The following is an 18,214-nucleotide window of genomic DNA, read 5'->3' on the forward strand; positions in this document are numbered from 1 at the left end:
TACAGGCATCATCTTCTAAATGTTTCCACCAACTTAATTCTTGTATTTGCTAATGATTAGCCTTAGTTAATAAGTGGCCAGCTCGAAACTGTTTGTTATGGACTAAATGTTTTTAGTTGTACTTTCTAGCAAACATTGCTATTGGTAATTCAGTTAAGTATCACTTCCATGAAATGATAAAGTCAGCACAGTGGACTAGAATGAGCACTGGTTTAGAAGCTGGGAGTTGATAGTTCTGGTCTCAGTTTGGAGTCCAACTTACTATGCTCTAGGCAAGTTATTTTCCTTTCTAAACCTGTGGGCAGATTAAATGAGGCAATGCCTATAAACAAAGGTCCTTTCCCATCCCTCATTCTGTAACTGAGGTTAAGAAAGGAATATAATAACTGTTTTTCACATACAATTCTCAAGACACATAGATCAATGGAAAGAACAGAGACCCCAGATATAAACCCACATGTATATGGTCAATTAATCTGTGAAAAGGAGATTACCTTTACAATAGGGTAAAGACAGTCTTTACAATAAATGGTGTTGGGAAAATTGGACAGCTACATGTCAAAGAATGAAACTTGATTGCTTTTTAACCCATATGCAAAAATAAACTCCAAGTGGATAAAAGATCTTAAACGTGAGACCTGAAACCATAAAAATCCCAGAAAAGAACACATGCAGTAATTTCTCTAACATCAGTCATAGTAACGTTTTTCTAGATACATCTTCTAAGGCAAGGGAAACAAAAACAAAAATAAACTACAACATCAAAATAAATAGCTTTTGCACAGTGAAGGAAACCATCACAAAAAAAAAACAGATAACCTGCTTAATGGGAGAAGAAATCTGCAAATGATATATCTGATAAGGGGTTAATATTCAAAACATATAAAGAACTTATACAACTCAACACCAAAAAACCCAAACAACCCAATTAAAAAATGAGCAGAGGACCTAAACAGATATTTTCCCAAAGAAGTCATACAGATGGCCAATGGACACATGAAGATGCTTAGCATCACTAATCATCAGAAAAATGCAAACCAAAACCACAATGAGATATCATCTCACAGCTGTCCGATTGGCTAAAATCAAGAAGACAAGAAACAATAAATGTTGGTGAGGATGTGGAGAAAAAGGAACCCTAGTGCACTGTTAATGAGAAGGTAGAAAACATTGTGGAAAACACCTCCATTGTGGAAAATAGTATGGCAGTTCCTCAAAAATTAAAAAAATAGAAATACCATAAGACCTAATAATTCCACTATTGGATATATACCCAGGAAAAATGAAAACACTAACTCAAAAAGATATATGTGCCCCCATGTTTACTGTAGCATTATTTACAATAGCCAAGATATGTGAATGATTTAATTGTCCATCAACAGATAGATGAATAACAAAGATGTAGGCATATATATATATATATATATATATATATATATATATAGAGAGAGAGAGAGAGAGAGAGAGAGAGACAGAGACAGAGACAGAGAGGAAGAGATAATGAAATATTACATACCCATAAAAAAGCATGAGATTGTGCTATGTGGGACAACACAGGTGGATCAAGAGGGTATTTTGCTAAGGGAAATAAGTCAGATGGAGAGAGACAAACACAGAATCCCACTCATAAATCCCACTCACAGATCTAAAAAAATAAATAAACAAGCAAAAAGCAGAATTGGAACTGTAAATATAGAGAGCACACTGATGGTTGCCAGAGGGTAGGCCATGGGGTTTGGGCAAAATGGCAGAAAGGGAAAGAGAAATACAGGCCTCCAGTTACAGAATGAGTAATTTATGGGAATAAAAAGCAGAGCATAAGGAATACAGTCAATGATGTTATAATATACATGTCATGGGACAGATAGTAGCTATGCTTCTGGTGAACTCAGTATAATGTACAAACTTGTCAAATCTCTAAATTGTACACCTGAAACTAATGTAACATTGTGTGTCAACTATACTCAAATTAGAAATAAAAAATTAAATAATAAAATAATCTGAGGGGAAAAAAGAATTGGGTTTTCTAGTTCATTTAATTTCCTGATTATGGACGCCTGGGTGGTTCAGTAGTTGAGTGTGCCTTTGACTCAGGGCATGATCCCAGGGGCCTGGGATTGAGTCCCATGTCGGGCTCCCTGCAGGGAGCCTGCGTCTCCCTCTGCCTATGTCTCTGCCTCTCTCTGTGTGTCTCTCATGAATAAAGAAATAAAATCTTAAAAAAAAATTTCCTGATTAATTAAAAGTAAATTTTGTTTCAATCATTGCCAAGAACACTCTAGGAAGATTAACCCACTTGTTTTATAAAGCATTAGCTATGAAAGGGTATCTTAGAGTTCATTTATCAAAACTCTGGATTTTGAACACTTCTGATGTTGAATATTTATAGGTATCTTCTACATATATTTTATGTGATTCTTATATTGTTTCAATGTTAAAATACTGGAAATACTCAGGTTACTACTATTAATTTAGGAAACTTAAGGTCAATACTTCACATGTACTCGATACTGAGTATTACTGGTGCCCAGCTGAGTTCCCAAAGGAAGAGAAAAGTTTACTAGAAGAGACACTGCACCTGATAGGAGATTTGTGGTGTCCCTAGTCACTATTATTGCATGAGATAAGTGATTTGTAAGACTGGCTAAGGGTTCACTTACCTCTCTTACTACAGGGATAAGCATCGTCTTTTTAGGTAGGGTATTTGCTGACTATCTACCTGATGTTAAGCTCAGTAATCTGCACTAAAGAACATAAATTTAGAGAAAAAAAAGCCAGAATATTTCTGGAAATATTTATTGTAATAGAAATTTTGGATGCTGTATTTAATTTTAATTTCTTATTTTTTTTTTAATTTTTATTTATTTATGATAGTCACACACACACAGAGAGAGAGAGAGGCAGAGACATAGGCAGAGGGAGAAGCAGGCTCCATGCACCAGGAGCCCGACGTGGGATTCGATCCCGGGTCTCCAGGATCGTGCCCTGGGTCAAAGGCAGGCGCCAAACCGCTGCGCCACCCAGGGATCCCTAATTTTAATTTCTTATGTTTAAGTATTGCCTGATCTTTCTGAGTGAAAATACTTCCCACTTTACTGTCAAAACATCTCCTAATGAAATTAAGTATGGAGCTGAAGCATATGATTATCACTAAGTTTTTTCTTTGTGCCCTATTCTAGCCTTGCTGTAACTCTGCTCTTGCAGGGTTATAAATCAGAACTATAAATAAAGAAGGATGCAACTTTTTATTTTGTCATTTTTAGACCAAGATATCCAAGTACTTTTTCTAGAGACAGGGAGAGATTAAGAAGAAAGAGCTCACTAACAAATAGCACTGAGAGTTAATTTCCCTTAACTGAGATGGTAATGATATAAATTTAGAATTGAAGTCCTCAAAGGTGGGAAATGTTACACAGAGCAGAATATTCCCACAATTCTCTTACTTTTGTAATCTTTAAGGTGCATTGTGACCAAGAATACATTTAAACTGTGATGGACTTTTAGATTTTTCTATCTAAAGTATTATTCAGGGATTGGTTCCAACAGCAACTGACTGATTTTAAGATTTTGCTCATAAAACATGTTCATTCTTCTTTTGGAAAATAACATTCACATTAAAAGGAGCCAGAATCTGGATTAATTGTGAGTGACTTACATGTCTCAGTTAATACAAGTGTCTTACTGAGCACATGCATATATTTTTCCCTCCCAAAACATTAATATAATGGGTTTAAGAAGCAATGCCTTAAAGACAAGAGAAATTTAAGCTGTGCAGTTTGTAAGAAAATTTAAGGTATGGAAATTCAATGGATAGGTCAGGCAATTCCTTAGTACTGAATGCTAGTGTTGAATTTCCTTTCTAGAAGTGTTAGAACTGTTAGGCTAATAATGATAAGTGTGTTAGTAAATGTGAAGTTGATGACTAAGAACTTGGGTACTGGAGTAAGAAAGACTTAGGATCAAACACTGGCTCTGCCACTTATCAGATGTGTGAACTTGAGCCAGTTACTTTTTTAAATTTTAATTCTTCACATCAGAAAAAGAGTGCCAGCTACCTTCCATAACTGTTATTAGGAGTGAATAAGACCATGAGGTGATTGTAAGTAGAAGAATGTTAATGTTAATCTTTTACCTAATTTCAAAGATAGAATAGATGCTACAAACCAAAAAGAGATTCCAAATCAAAACATAAGTGTTCAGCATGTCCTAAGAACCAGTTTTATGACCCTTGGGTCTTCATCAAGGATGTTAAAACAAGAGGTAGGAAAAAAAAAAAAAACAAGAGGTAGGATAGAAAATGTCTGAAGGTAGAGAAAAGGAGGGTTTTGTTTAGTTGATTTTGGAAAACAGGCTTTGGAGGATGGTACGTCACACCTGCTTCTTAACCCTCCCCAAGGAGAAGGGGTTCGGGAGTGTCTTTCCTCTCCACTGAAGCCCATTGGGGCCTTTACATAACCACTGAGAGAGCTTGATATGGGTCTCCCAGAACTTTAGAGGCAATGGACTTGAGTCTAACTCCCACCAAAGAAATCTGGAGGGAAGCAAAGGCTGGTGAGTTGCTTTTCTAGAACAAGGGAAAGAGTTCCTACTATACTAGACTACCCCTCTAATAGCAGATCAAAGAAGATGTGAGTTTATACCCAAGTTTAAGTCACATAAGAGGAAAAGTTGGCCAAGGGTTGTTTTTACTTATACCCAGAAGGACCATCTGCAAGGAGCAATGGAACTCCAACTGTGAGAGTCCCCATGGAGAGTCCTCCCAGATAACCAGTAGTGGAGCTGATGGAGTGGCCAGCCAAAGGAGTGAAATTGCTTGGTTCATAAAGTAACAGCTCTAGGGGCCCAAATAAGAGCCTCTGAAGAAGACTTAAAAATGTCCACAAGGCAAAAGAGTCAGCTTTGAACTCTTTTGTGGAAAAAAGGGAAGAGGTCAAGAAAAGAGAGCATGAGACCATTTTGAAACAGTATCAGTTTAAGTGAAATCAATTTCCATATCCTCCTTTGCCCTTCCCTTTTCCAAAGCTCCAACCACAGAAGAGGTGGTGGGTGAGCAGAAGACAAGAATACCCCTAACACACACACACACACACACACACACACACACACACACACACGAGGCTAGCATTCACTATTGGTGGGAGAAAAGCCAAACATTAAATCAACTTCAGAGTCGTGATCATCCTCCTGGACTTGATGGCCTAATTCCTAAAATGAGATGATCTGTGATTTCAAAAGACTGCAGGACTTTCTATAAACTGAAACTGACCAGAAAGGTAACACCTCTGTCCATTTTCTGATGGATTCATAGAAAAACTATGTTTAGTAGGTAAATTTCAAAGGAATAAAAAAAAAAGCATTTTGATTATTGTTCTATGAATTATATTTATTCGAAGTACAATTGATTATAGGTATAAATAGTGCTCTTCTTTTAATCCACTGAAAAACCTTATTTATTGCACACTAGACTCTTATCCTACAGTTATATGGTTGTTTTTCATAAGTCGCACTCTAGATGCCACTATGGAGAAGGTGTGCTTATATACACAGTGAAGCACAAATTTATGTGTAACGGTAAAGTGGGAATGTAGGTAGCACGAAGATCCAATGCCTAATTATAGATTCAGAATGCAAGAAATACATGAATCTCTTAGATATAAAGAAAAAATTAGGGACTGATTGGCATTACACACATAAAAAATACCCATTTATTGTCAGTGTATCCTGAAGCCTGACTGAACATTGCTGGAGGAGGGGAAAGGTTAAGGAGCTGAGAACCATGGCAGCTCGAACAGGTTTCATCACACACTTGTTTCTAAGCAATAAGTCACTTCCATGAAATTCCTTTTTTTTCTGCCGTTGACTTTGAGCTTTTCCCATGCTGGAACCTGGTAGTTGTCTCAGTAAACCTTCTCTGCAATGCCAAGTCTTTCTCCACTGATGCTCAGCATGCCTGCGTTTGCAAAAACATCTGGACACCTTAGAAGTAGTATGGGATGGTCACAATAATTCTGAAATCATTGTTTTGCAGGTTCTTCTCTCCTCTTTCAGGAACCCCTGGCATAATAAACAGGCTAAAGTAAAGCTCCAATATCAGGTATCACCTCTACTACCAGAACTCAGCACAGGGATTAGCATGGTGCATGCTTGATAAATGACAGTTGGGGGAAAAAAGTGTGTCATTATCATTACTGCAACCCATCTCAAAGAGTAAGCCTCACCTACAGGGTTGGTGAAGAACACTGTATCCAAAATGAGCTTGGGTTCCTTTTATGTGGGTTCCTTTTATTGTAATACAATCATAAATCTCTAGAGCTGGAAGGCCTAATGAGGTGTTCTGCTGCAGCACCTCATGGTATCCTACACAACTATGGGCCGCACTTCTTAGGATGGTGTTGATCAGTACACAGTGCTTTGTCCATTCAGGCCTGGAAGTACATTACAGATACATCCTGTTGCAAAAAAAAGAAAACCCAATTAACTAAAATACAAACATGTTAAACTAAATTAGGTGTAGGGATATGACTACATGATTTTTTTTTACTATACCTAAATACTAAAATCATAGTTCTTCTCTAAATGTAAATTAAAAACATTTAAAATTAAATTAAAAACAAACTATATTTTAAGTACTTCTGATAACTACATTGCAAAAAGCTTCGATATATAATTTCCCAGAAATATATACCTTTTCAAGCTTTTGGATGCAAATGTCAAAATGCTATCTCTTAGAGAATAGAATTATTGCTAGCATTTATTATGTATCTCTTCTTTAAATTTTATTACTTTACTTTGGTTTCTAAAATGAACCCATATAACTTGTTTAATATATAAAAAGGTCAGAGTTATAAGAATATACTTTTTCCTAGAAGCAAAGAATTTTGCTCACTTTCTTAATTTATTCACCAGAAAATTAAGAAATCTGTTTTATTTTGTAACTATTCATAATATATTTGTCATTTGGCGAAAGAAAATACTTATAAAGAAAACTGATAGAAATGGGCAATATCCATTTTAGATTTTAACTTAAAGGAAAATAATCTTCCACAATACACAAGAAAGTATTTTCTTTTTAGCTTTTTAGCTTTCTTCAGGGAAAGCTTGTGAGCTATAATTAAGTACTGAATTAACACTATTAGTTTAGAATTAATAGTACAATCAGTACCTGAGCCTGAATGAAATGTGAGTATGGGCAGCAGCAAAACTACTGAAAAGAAATAGCACTCAAGATAACTTTCATTTGCTGTTCCAGGTTACCTAACCTTAGCAATCGAGGTGATGACAGTATTAATGTTGGCCAATTTAAAAAGATTCAGCTCAAGATTTCATTTGAACACATATGTGCATGCACACGTACACACACATAATATTAAAAAACAGTTAATTATCATTATCAAACCATACTGCCAAACAGCATATTGTTACTTTGATATTGCATTATCTGTAACCTTGTCTCTACCCCAAGCCACGTGGATCATATATATTTTACTGTATTGTATTTTTTGGTAATATTTTGTGGAACTTTAGTGGGATTATAGCAGGTTTATTAAGATAAATAAAGACACTCTGATCTGTCACAAAAGCAGCTGCAGCTCAATGTGCATATTATACATGATGCTTGTTTATGTAATGCAATCAAGATGCAGAGCAGCTCCTTCTCAACCCTGGCCTCAGGATCATGCCCTCTGAGATCCTGCCCTCTTCTTAAGTCAACTCATTCTTGAGCTCTTCTGAGGCAAGAAGCAAGTTTATTTTCATTCATTCATTCCTTCATTTATTATTCAAGGAATATTTATTGAAATCCCAAAATCCATATGGAATCACAAAAGACCCCAAATGGCCAAAGCAATCTGGAGAAAAAAGGAACAAAGCTGGAGGTACCATACTGTCTGATTTCAAATACACTATAAAACTGTAGTAATCAAAACAGTATGGTACTGGCATAAAAACAGCATAGATCAATGAGACAGAATAGAGAGCACAGAAATAAAACCACACATCTATGGCCAATTGATCTATAGCAAAGGAGGCAAAAATATAGAATATACAAAGGGAAAAAGACAGTCTCCACAATAAATGGTTTTGGGAAAACTGGCCAGCTATATAGCAAAAGAATGAAACTAGACCACGATCTTATACCACACACAAAAATAAACTCAAAATGGATTAAAGGTTTAAATGCAAGAACGGAAACCATAAAAGTCCTAGAAGAAAACACAGGCAGTAAAATCTTTGATATCAGTCTCAGCAACATTATTTTTTGGATCTGCCTCTTCAGACAAGGGCAACAAAAGCAAAAAGAAAAGATGAGACTACATCAAACTAAAAAGCTTTTGCATAGTGAAGGAAACCATCAAAAAAATGAAAAAGCAAGAGACCAAACAGGAGAATATATTTGCAAATTATATATCTGATAAGGGGTTAATATCCAAAATACATAAGGAACACACATAACTCAATTAAAAAAAAAAACACATTCAATTAAAAAATGGCAGAGGATCTGAATAGACATTTCTCCAAAGAAGATATACAGATGGCCCAACAGACACATGGAAAAAGGCTCACTAATACAATCACCAGGGAAATGCAAATCAAAACTACAATGAGATATCACCTCACACGTGTCAGAATGGGTATTACCAAAAAAGATAAGAAATAGCAAGTGTTGGAAAGGAAGTAGAGAAGCGGGAACCTGTGTGTACTGTTGGTAGAAATGAAAACTGGTGCAACCACTATGGAAAACAGAGGCAGTTTCCTCAAAAAATTAAAAATAGAACTACCATACAATCCACTAATTATACTTCTGGATATCTATTCAAAGAAAATAAAAACACTAATTTGAAAAACTATAATACAGCCCTATAGTCACTGCAGCATTGTTTACAATAGCCAAGATATGGAAGGAACCTAAGTGTTCCATCAATAGATGAATGGATAAAGAAGATGGCATATATATATATATATATATATATATATATATATATATATAATGGAATATTACTCAGTCATAAAAAATGAGATCTTGCCATTTGCGACCAAATGGATGGAAGTAAAATAAGTAAAACTAAGTAAAATGCTAAGTAAAATAAGTCAGAGAAAGACAAACACCATATGATTTCACTTATATGTGGAATCTGAAAAACAAAACAAATGAACAAACAAAATAAAACAGAAACAGACTCATAGTTACAGAGAACAATCTGATGGTTGCCAGAGGGGAGAGAGGTAGGGGAATGGGTGAAATAGGTGAAAGGGATTAAATGGAACAAACTTCCAGTTACAAAATAAATAAATCATGGAAATGTAAAGTACAGCAAAGGGAATGCTGTCCATAATATTCTAACAACTGTATGGAGACAGATGGCAGCTAGACTTATTATGGGATTCACTTAGTAATGTATACAAATATTGAATCATTATGTTGTACACCAGAAACTAATATACTGTTATATGTCAACTGTACTCCAACAAGAAAAAAAAAAGAAGTACCTATTAAGTATTTACTGGGTATGGGAGGGTGGGGGAAGAGGCAGCGGAGCGTGAGGGTGGAAACAAATGAAACAGGGCTTGCATGGAACTTAAGTCTTGTAAGGGCAGACACAGTAACAAAACAAAAATATGTATGCAGTATGGCAGGTGGTGATAAGTGCTAAGTAGAAAAAGTAAAGCAGGGTGAGGGAGGGAGAGATGGGACTTTATGCAGCACGGGGAAGAATGTGTGTTCCTGGTGCTCAATATGTGCCTGCTGCATAAGAGAGTGACTGCAACTATACACTGTCTTACATTTGTTCAGTTCATCAGTCCTTCAAGAAATGAGGTCTGGTGCTTAACTAACTCTATTATCCTCTCTCCCACGTGTTTCCATCTTAACTTTTTCAGTTACCATCCCTATACTACTTTTACGCTAGGGACAAATTAATTACTGAAATATAAATATTAATGGCTTAGAAAAATATCTAGCACAATGCTTGGCATATAGTAGATATATTACAAGGCTGGTTGACTTACAGCACTGAAAATTCTGAAATGGAACTGAATATTGACTCTCCCTCTAGAATTCCACACACAATCCCAATTCTTTCTCTCTCTGAAAAACCTTTCACATAATAATTGTTACCATAATTGACCTTATTGAGTTTCTACTGTGATAAATAAATGACTTGCCATGTTAACTCTTTCGATCATCATCTTATGAATCCTCATACTAATACTATGAAGAAAGCACTCATTTTTTTCTATGGATAAGAAAACATGCTCAGAGAGGTTAGGTGTATCACACAGCTTGTATGAGGTATGAAAGTTTTGGACCCAAAGCTATCTGACTTGAGCTGAGCTAGTGTTCATCATCACTGTCACACATGGTCTAACTAAACTTTATGTTATCCATTCAGTTTGAAATAGCTTTTTTGTAGAAAGAAGGCTGTTTAACCTCTCAAAGGCACAAAAATTGCTCATAGTACTTAAATAGTAGTACTTCAGTGGGTATGTATGTGGAGGGGAAATGCTCTCTTCTACCTGGAATCTGTGTATTCCTCATAATAAAATGCAAATGTTAAAAAAATAAATAAAATGCAAATGTTAGACTTTGATCTCAAAGGAAACTAAGAGCCCAGATATTTTAAAAATCTCTTCTGTTCACTAATACAATGAAGTTGAAGTTGGGCAAGACAGAAACCCAAATTAGGACACTACTCTTATTGTCTCTTCACTATCCTAGAAAATAATTCATGAATGAACTACCTGATTGAACAGTCTAGTGCTATTCAGTTTTTATTTGAGAATATTACATAGCACCAAATATCCTCATGGATGCAAACAATCTGTCTTGGGGATTGGTCTACCTTTTCTTGTTTTTGGTATTACATTCTAGTTGGCTCTGGTTTCCTCGTAAACTCTCCAGAGCTACCAGAAGGTGCCTAACGTGCTTAACCGTGTAGTAATGTTCTTCTCCAAAAGGTTCAGTCTTGAAAAACAGCACTGAAAATCATGCTCCTCTCTGAAGGCTTTTTCCAAAGTTAATTAAAGCCTGAATTCAACAGCCCTTCCCTGCAGCACCCAGCTGTTTCTCTTTCTCTCTCCCCCTCCTCCCTTCCTTCCAAGCAAGTTGCCTCATTTGTTTCTCAAAGGAAACAGACAAACAAAAGAGCTAACACAGAGAGTAGTCCTGTCTCCAAAGGGTAGCTGGAGATATCACAACTCAGGACAGCTAATGAAATTTATTCCTAACCAGCTGGGCAAAGTAAACCAAGTCATCCCCAGCCCTGTCATGTCCTATATCATGATGACAGGGGACACTATGCCTATGATAAGGAATCACCAATTTCCAACTTGACCCTCTGTATGACATTATTATAAATCTGCTCAGATTCTTAAACATTTACTGAAGAAACATTCTGTAACATTTATAAATAAACTGCCAAAGACATTCAAAGACCAGTTGTTTTAAAAAAAGAAATAAAAGTCCAAAACAGCTGTCCAAAATTTGCTATATATATTTTAAAACTATTAAACTCATCAATACAGTTTAAAAGTAAAAGATGCAAAGCAAAATAACTGCACTACTTACAAAAATAATTACAGTATTTATTTTATAAAATGAATCATAGTTCACTGAAGATCTTAAGATCTTGCAATGAGACAAAACTTTTAGATTTCATGATGGATGTATTTCCATCCTGTCAAGGTATCTTTCTGACTGTACATGGATCCTTACTTGGACACAGTATCAAAATTTAAATGGGAGACTCTCTTTGGAAATAAGGTCTGCCTTCAGCCCCTATTAGAGGCCCACTGACCACTCCCTAAACAACAGGTCCATTGGGAAAACACAGACAGACAAACCTTGGGGGGTGAAACTTTGATGTATACTAACAAACACCAATGACCTGAGGATAGCACATTAGCAAAAATGTTTGCCAGCGCAGGAAAATGAACACTAAAACTATCTTGAAATGATTTGTATCACTCAAGACCTCTTCTGTTAGATCCCCAAACTTTTGTATTTGTTAATATTCTGCTTGATTGACCACTCTTTGCTTTATTAAACAGAAATTACCAAGAGCAGCTGTCTTGGCTTGCAGTCTCTGTGCATCTCTATAATGACTAGTGACTGACTATCTTTGATGTGGCCTTAGAATCCACTCAGGAGGATAAAAATGTTCATTTTTCCCCTATTACTACAGACCCACATGGAGGTTACAGCTCTTATATTTGATTCTGTACTCTCTCCTTTACTGTTAACAACTGTATTTCTCACATTTGCTATTGAACCTGCAAATAACAGACTCTCCTCTGACCTGTCTTTTTGTTTTTTGTCCCTAAGAGCTTAAGACTAAAGAACCAACTTTGATGTCTGTGTTTAAAAAGAACAAAAACACAGCCTGGGGTAATGATCTTATGAATTCCAAATACAGGACATTAACCTTACTACCTGAACTTTTGTGAATTTATTTTTGTTCTTTTTTAAAGATTTTATTTATTTATTTATTTATTTATTCATGAGAGACACAGAGAAAGAGAGAGGGGCAGAGACACAGGCAGAGGGAGAAGCAGGCTCCATGCAGGAAGCCCTACCTGGGACTCAATCCCAGGTCTCCAGGATCACATCCTGAGCTGAAGGTGGCGCTAAACCACTGAGCCACCCAGGCTGCCCTATTTTTGTTTGTTCTTTTACCTATTCAGAAGCTCTGTGAGCCTCAGATTCATTACCCATAAAATTGTCCACACAATTTAGATAAATATTAATACAGTTGTGCAGTATAATAGCGATAGATGATGGCATGTCCTTATAGTAGTACAGACAGCATTTATAGGTATTAATGTTTCTGATCAGTAGTTGTGTTAAAGACAGATGAGGTTTCCAGAGAGTTGAATTTTGGGGAGGTGATACTGGATATTGAAACTCTGAGGGTATACAATTCAGTTGAGAAAATCCAAAGTCGATATATGGTTAGAAAGAAGTGGACATTTGCATTTATCAGACTCAGTCAGAGGAAATAGGTGTACCTTCTCAGGATTCTTTGGAGCACCCAAGCTACCCTAGCATAACAGGGCTTCAACAAACTTCAAACCCTGTTTAATGGCCTTTCATTCAGAGGCGTTTTCTCATCTAATTTTTCCCTAGAAAAAGCCTGATGACCTAAGTTCTATACATGGATTAAAAATAAGAATAAATTGGGAGGTAGACCTCTAATCTGTCAGAAGAACCATTTTATGAAGCCAACTGCTCATCTGAAACTTTAGATGCTCCTATGCTTTATAAACTATTATTCACATATAAGTATAGGTAAATATAACATATAGAAAATAAATAATAAACATATAAAATCAAAATACATTATTTATAAATTTATATTATATATGTGTATACATATATGCAAACCATTTATCATAGAGCCTGAAACATGTAAAATAACTGATAAAAAATTAGCGAGTCCCATTGTTGCAGAAATCTGCCAAAATATCAACCAATTATACAACTCTGTATTTTCCTCCATTTTTATACATGCATCTTTATTCATTCATTAGTATAAAGATATACACTTTTGTTTTAGTACAAATGATTATTACTCAGAAATTCTCACTCACATACATTTGAGGCATTACTGCTGTTCACATATTCGACTTTATAATGGGTAACCCAACATTCTGTTGGTTTGCTTCAACATAGCTCGTTTCCTGATTTCTATGTCTTTAAACATTCATAAGCCAATTATTCTGCTAATAAAAAAATGAAGTCATTGAATAGGCCAGTGCCCATAAATTTGTGCTTTAAGGCAGAAGACTGAATTTTTCTCATAATAGCTTTTCCCAGGACCAGCACTCCATGCAGAAAAAGCTGTCTTACGTGTTCAATGTTCATTAACAATGAGGCAGCGTTAGGATTCCAAGGATGTGAAAAAGATTCCATCTAAGTACAAATGCCCTCCCACTTGCCCACATGCCATAAAGCTGGCATTTTTTTTAACCCAATAGAGTCATTAGGAGTTATTTTTTAAAAAATAAGGTCTGTATCAATTTTGGTGGTGCCATGGTGCAACCAGAGAAAGCTGTGTAATCAAGCACAGGAAAACGAACCACTCCCTATTTCTTGGTTGGGGATAAAGCATTAAAATCACAGCATATATAAATATCACAGTCAGAAAAGCTACTGCAAATACCACTTCTACTCAGCCACCAAGAGGTTCTGTTCTGGGAGTAGATAAAACAAGTTGAAAAACAAAAAATGTAACAATGAACAAAGCCAGTCTGAAAATATGATGACACTAGCAATAAAAACTAGTCATTACCAAAAATGTAAATAGACAGAGGCTGACTTTCTGCTCTGATGTGGTTCCACAGCCACTTGGTCTACCCTATCATATGTCACGTGAACTAATTCAGTGCACTTCCCCTTGTCTCCCCTTTTCTAGCATCTGCTTCCTGCAGCTCCTCTTCAAAGGGCCATGGAAGTTATTGCCTGATGGTGTCTCTTTCTGCTCGGAATAAGTGACTGCCCCTTATCCGATCTCTTCATTTTATTTAAACTATTCTAAAGTTCAACCTCAGATGATCTTTTTCAGGCTTATTGTCCCAGATTCCTCCCTCATTCTTTGTTCCATCCAAATTGGGCTCTCGCTATTCTCCATATATGCCCTGTGCCTTCCCGCCCTTGTACTTTGCGTGAGCTATTTACTCTGTCTAGAATGTCTAAATGCAAAGAGCCCCTCAAAGCCTGGGTTTGCTTAACTGTTTACTTGCTGACATATATTCTTATATATATATATATCCTTTTTTGAGGAGCCATCTTCCCATACATTATCATTTATAACAAAAACTGGGAAAATTTACTGAGTATTTTCATTGCTCTAGGCACTCTACTAAAGGTTTTATAGACAGACTTAGGTAACAAATGAGACAAGTATAACGTAGTGTTCAAGAGTGCAGAATGCCAGGGTTCAAATCTTAGCTCTACATCTTGTTTGCTGATGAACTTGGCAATTGCTTTTCTTTCTGTATGCCCTTAATGTATCAAATGGAGATAATTATAATAGAGCCAATCCAAATTAAGTTATTATAGGATTATGTGAAATGATACATATGAAGCCCTTAGAACAATTCCTAGCAGACTGTAATTACAATATAAGTATCTGAGCCTGCTATTATTATACCTTACAATATGCTACGAAGTAGGTGTTGTCATTATTCCCATTTATGAGATGAAGAAACTGAGGTTCACTAATGTTGAAAACCTGCTCAAAGTTACATAAGTGTAACAGGTGACAGATCCAGAACATACACACAGATCTGGCTATGGTAAAGCTTGATCTTTTCTGTGATGCAGGTAGACGAGCTGTCTTTGTTTTCAATCCAGTGATTTTCCTGAATGGAAGCTAAACAACTACCATGTTTGCTGACATTTACTGAGTACTCACTATGGAGTATGTGTCAGGTACAGTACTCAACACTTCTTACATCAGGTCATTAACTCTCACGGCAGACTTAACTGGAGACCATCTTTATCCTTATTTTAGACATGATGAAACTGTGCTTTAGAGAAACTTGTTCAGTCACATAGCCTGTAAGTGACAGAGCTAAGACTCAAACTTAGACTCTTACTGAAATGATACTCTGACTTCCTCTTAGGGAAGTAAGGAAAGTAAGGAAACTATTCCCTTACTTCTCTGTTCCAGTTCTCTTAGCAGAAACTATTTCTCTGTCACTGGGCACTTTGTTAGTTGTGCTTATGTCTGACACCACTGCCAACCTGTCAATCACCTGAAAAGCTGGACCCTGTCCCATTCACATTGCCTGCCTAACAGTGTCTTCCAAGTAGTAGAAGCCTAAGAAATCTTGGACTGAATTGAACTTCATGTTGGAACTTGGATCATAAAGAATCAAATGTTGCATAGAAAATATTTTGCATATATGCTGACACTTTAGATTATAATGACAAAGGGCTTGAATCCAGTTCCTCTAAGAATGACGAATGAATGAGATACAACTTTCACATTAGTTAAGAGGCTCAGCCTTGAAATTGGATTGCACTGGACTCAAGACCAAGCTTATTAACATTTTGCTTTTACTTATCCATTCCAAGCATCAGTTTCCTAATCTTTGAATAGAAGAATAATATCTCCCTCTTGGGGTTTTTGATATGATAAAATGAAAATAGTCATGAAAGCTACTTAGCATTTTGACTCATATATGATAAGCACTCAGCCAAGTTTGCATGATAAATAAAACTATGTTTTAAAAGTCAAATAACTAAAGAATAGCTCCTTGATCATCCCAGCAATTGCTCTTGTTCAGATCTAAAATCTTCCTGAAGGAAGATCACAAATATTATGAAATAAACTTAAGTGAAGGTGTAAGAAGAGAAAATAAATAACTCTCCAGGAAAAGGTGCCCTAAAAGGGCCAAACATGTGAGAAATGGCAGGAAAGCAGACCATTTTGTGGTAAACAGCTTCATTCTTAACCCAAGAGACACAATCTCTAGAGGGTACCTTTGTGTTGTTAAGATGTGTCACTGAAGGCCCCACGGTAAAGGTTTCCCTTTGTTCTCCAGTCTGACTGAGAGAGTGAATGGCACTGTAGTACTCATTTATTTGTAAACTCTGATCACTAATTGACTAAGAGTTTTATTTTTTATTATTATTTTTTATAAAAAGATTTTATTATTTATTTATTCATGAGAGACACAGGCAGAGGGAGAAGCAGGCTCCATGCAGGGAGCCCGACGTGGGACTTGACCCCGGGTCCCCAGGATCACGCCCTGGGCTGAAGGCTAAACCGCTGAGCCACCTGGGCTGCCCTACTAAGAGTTTTAAATCTGAGACTGGGTGAAAAGTATTAGAGCCAATCAGAAAAAAAAGTAAACACAGATTTCCTAAAGAAGATATCACTCATACTGCCAGCAAATACAAATACATATATAGATATATTCCTTTAAGCAACATAGAAGTCTGTATTACATGAAGTTACAGTTTTTAAAGATTCCTGACTGTTATGAACTGAATTGTGTTTTCCCCAAATTCGCATGTTAAAGTCCTACTCCCCAGTGTGACTGTACTTGGAGATAGGGCCTTTGAAGAGGTAATTAAGGTTAAATGAGGTCATAAGGATGGGACCTTAATCTGATAGGGCTGGTGTCCTTACATGGAGAGGAAGATACCAGAGATCTTTCGCCACGTGCATAGGGGAAAGAACATGTGGGACAAAGTGAGAGGCAGCCTTTTATAAATCAGGAAGAAAGCTCTCACAGCGACCAACAGTGCTGGCACCTTGATCTCAGGCCTCCAGAAGCATGAGAAAGTGAATTTTCTGTTGTTAAAGCCACCCAGTCTGTAGTATTTCATTATAATAGCACAAGCAGACTCATATACTAATATTTGCATTAAACGATTTCCTGTCCTCCTATAGAAATAATGGTTATATTTTTTCCAATGAAGAGTCAGGATGGCGTCCTAGATAAAGGACTTTTGTGCCTTTTTCAAGTCAAGGAGTCCATTTGGGAACTGTAGCTTGGATCTTCTAGCTTTCACACTTCAGACAAAAAGAAAAAAATATTAACACCCCCACACATAACACTTGTTTTATAAAGTATCTCTTTATTAAGAATCTCTTCCCTAAGTACCTCCCTCCAGACATTAAGCGTGGGCAAAGTTCCATGGGGAGACAAAGAGCAGTCGCACAGCAGAAATAAGCATAAACTTAGCAATGATACAGGCTCTTTGTTACATGGGTTTACCCTTTGTTCTTTTGAAATTCAAATGCTTTCTCTTTGGAAGAAATTTTGCAATTTTGTCTTTTTAAGCTAGCTACACTTGGCAATTTTGGAATAAAGCCAGAATAAAGCCAGGGCCTGCACAGCCTGATGAGGCCCTGCTGACCTAGGACTGCAAGCTTAAAGAGGCGCTACGGTTTATACTGACTGAGAGCAGTCATTCATTCATTCATTCTTCTAAAAAGTACCTTTTGAAGCCTCCTCTGTGGTACTGGGCAAGGCTCTGGGGATACATACAGTCTTGGTCTGCCACCAGCTTACAAATTACTATGTAAACACAGATAAATAAATAAATAAATAAATAAATAAATAAATAAATAAAAAACACAGACTACCATATGAAATTAACCAAATGAATAAATAAGGTATTCTCCGATGATGGTTCAGTGCTGAAAAGATCATAAAAAATAGTAAAGAGTGATTTTAAGTTGTCATTTGAATGAGTTTGAAT

At 36.3% G+C, this 18,214-nt stretch overlaps 1 protein-coding gene across 19 annotated transcripts in view; it reads right to left on the minus strand.

The window, feature by feature from the left end:
* JAKMIP2 (janus kinase and microtubule interacting protein 2) overlaps nt 1-18,214 on the minus strand; it is a 178,489-nt gene that overhangs the window by 128,754 nt on the left and 31,521 nt on the right. For 14 of the 19 annotated variants that reach the window (XR_012031187.1, XM_072826396.1, XM_072826411.1 and 11 more), the window contains one exon: nt 6,219-6,449. The exons of 1 other annotated variant lie outside the window; for it this stretch is intronic. The gene's annotated coding sequence lies outside the window, so the exon portion shown is untranslated. Of the gene's footprint in view, nt 1-6,218; nt 6,450-17,951; nt 18,031-18,214 lie in introns of all 19 variants that reach the window. 4 more of the 19 variants (XM_072826401.1, XM_072826400.1, XM_072826399.1 and 1 more) reach the window with 1 other exon arrangement.

The sequence above is a fragment of the Canis lupus genome, chromosome 5, assembly GCF_048164855.1.
Source record: "Canis lupus baileyi chromosome 5, mCanLup2.hap1, whole genome shotgun sequence".
NCBI lineage: Eukaryota > Metazoa > Chordata > Mammalia > Carnivora > Canidae > Canis > Canis lupus.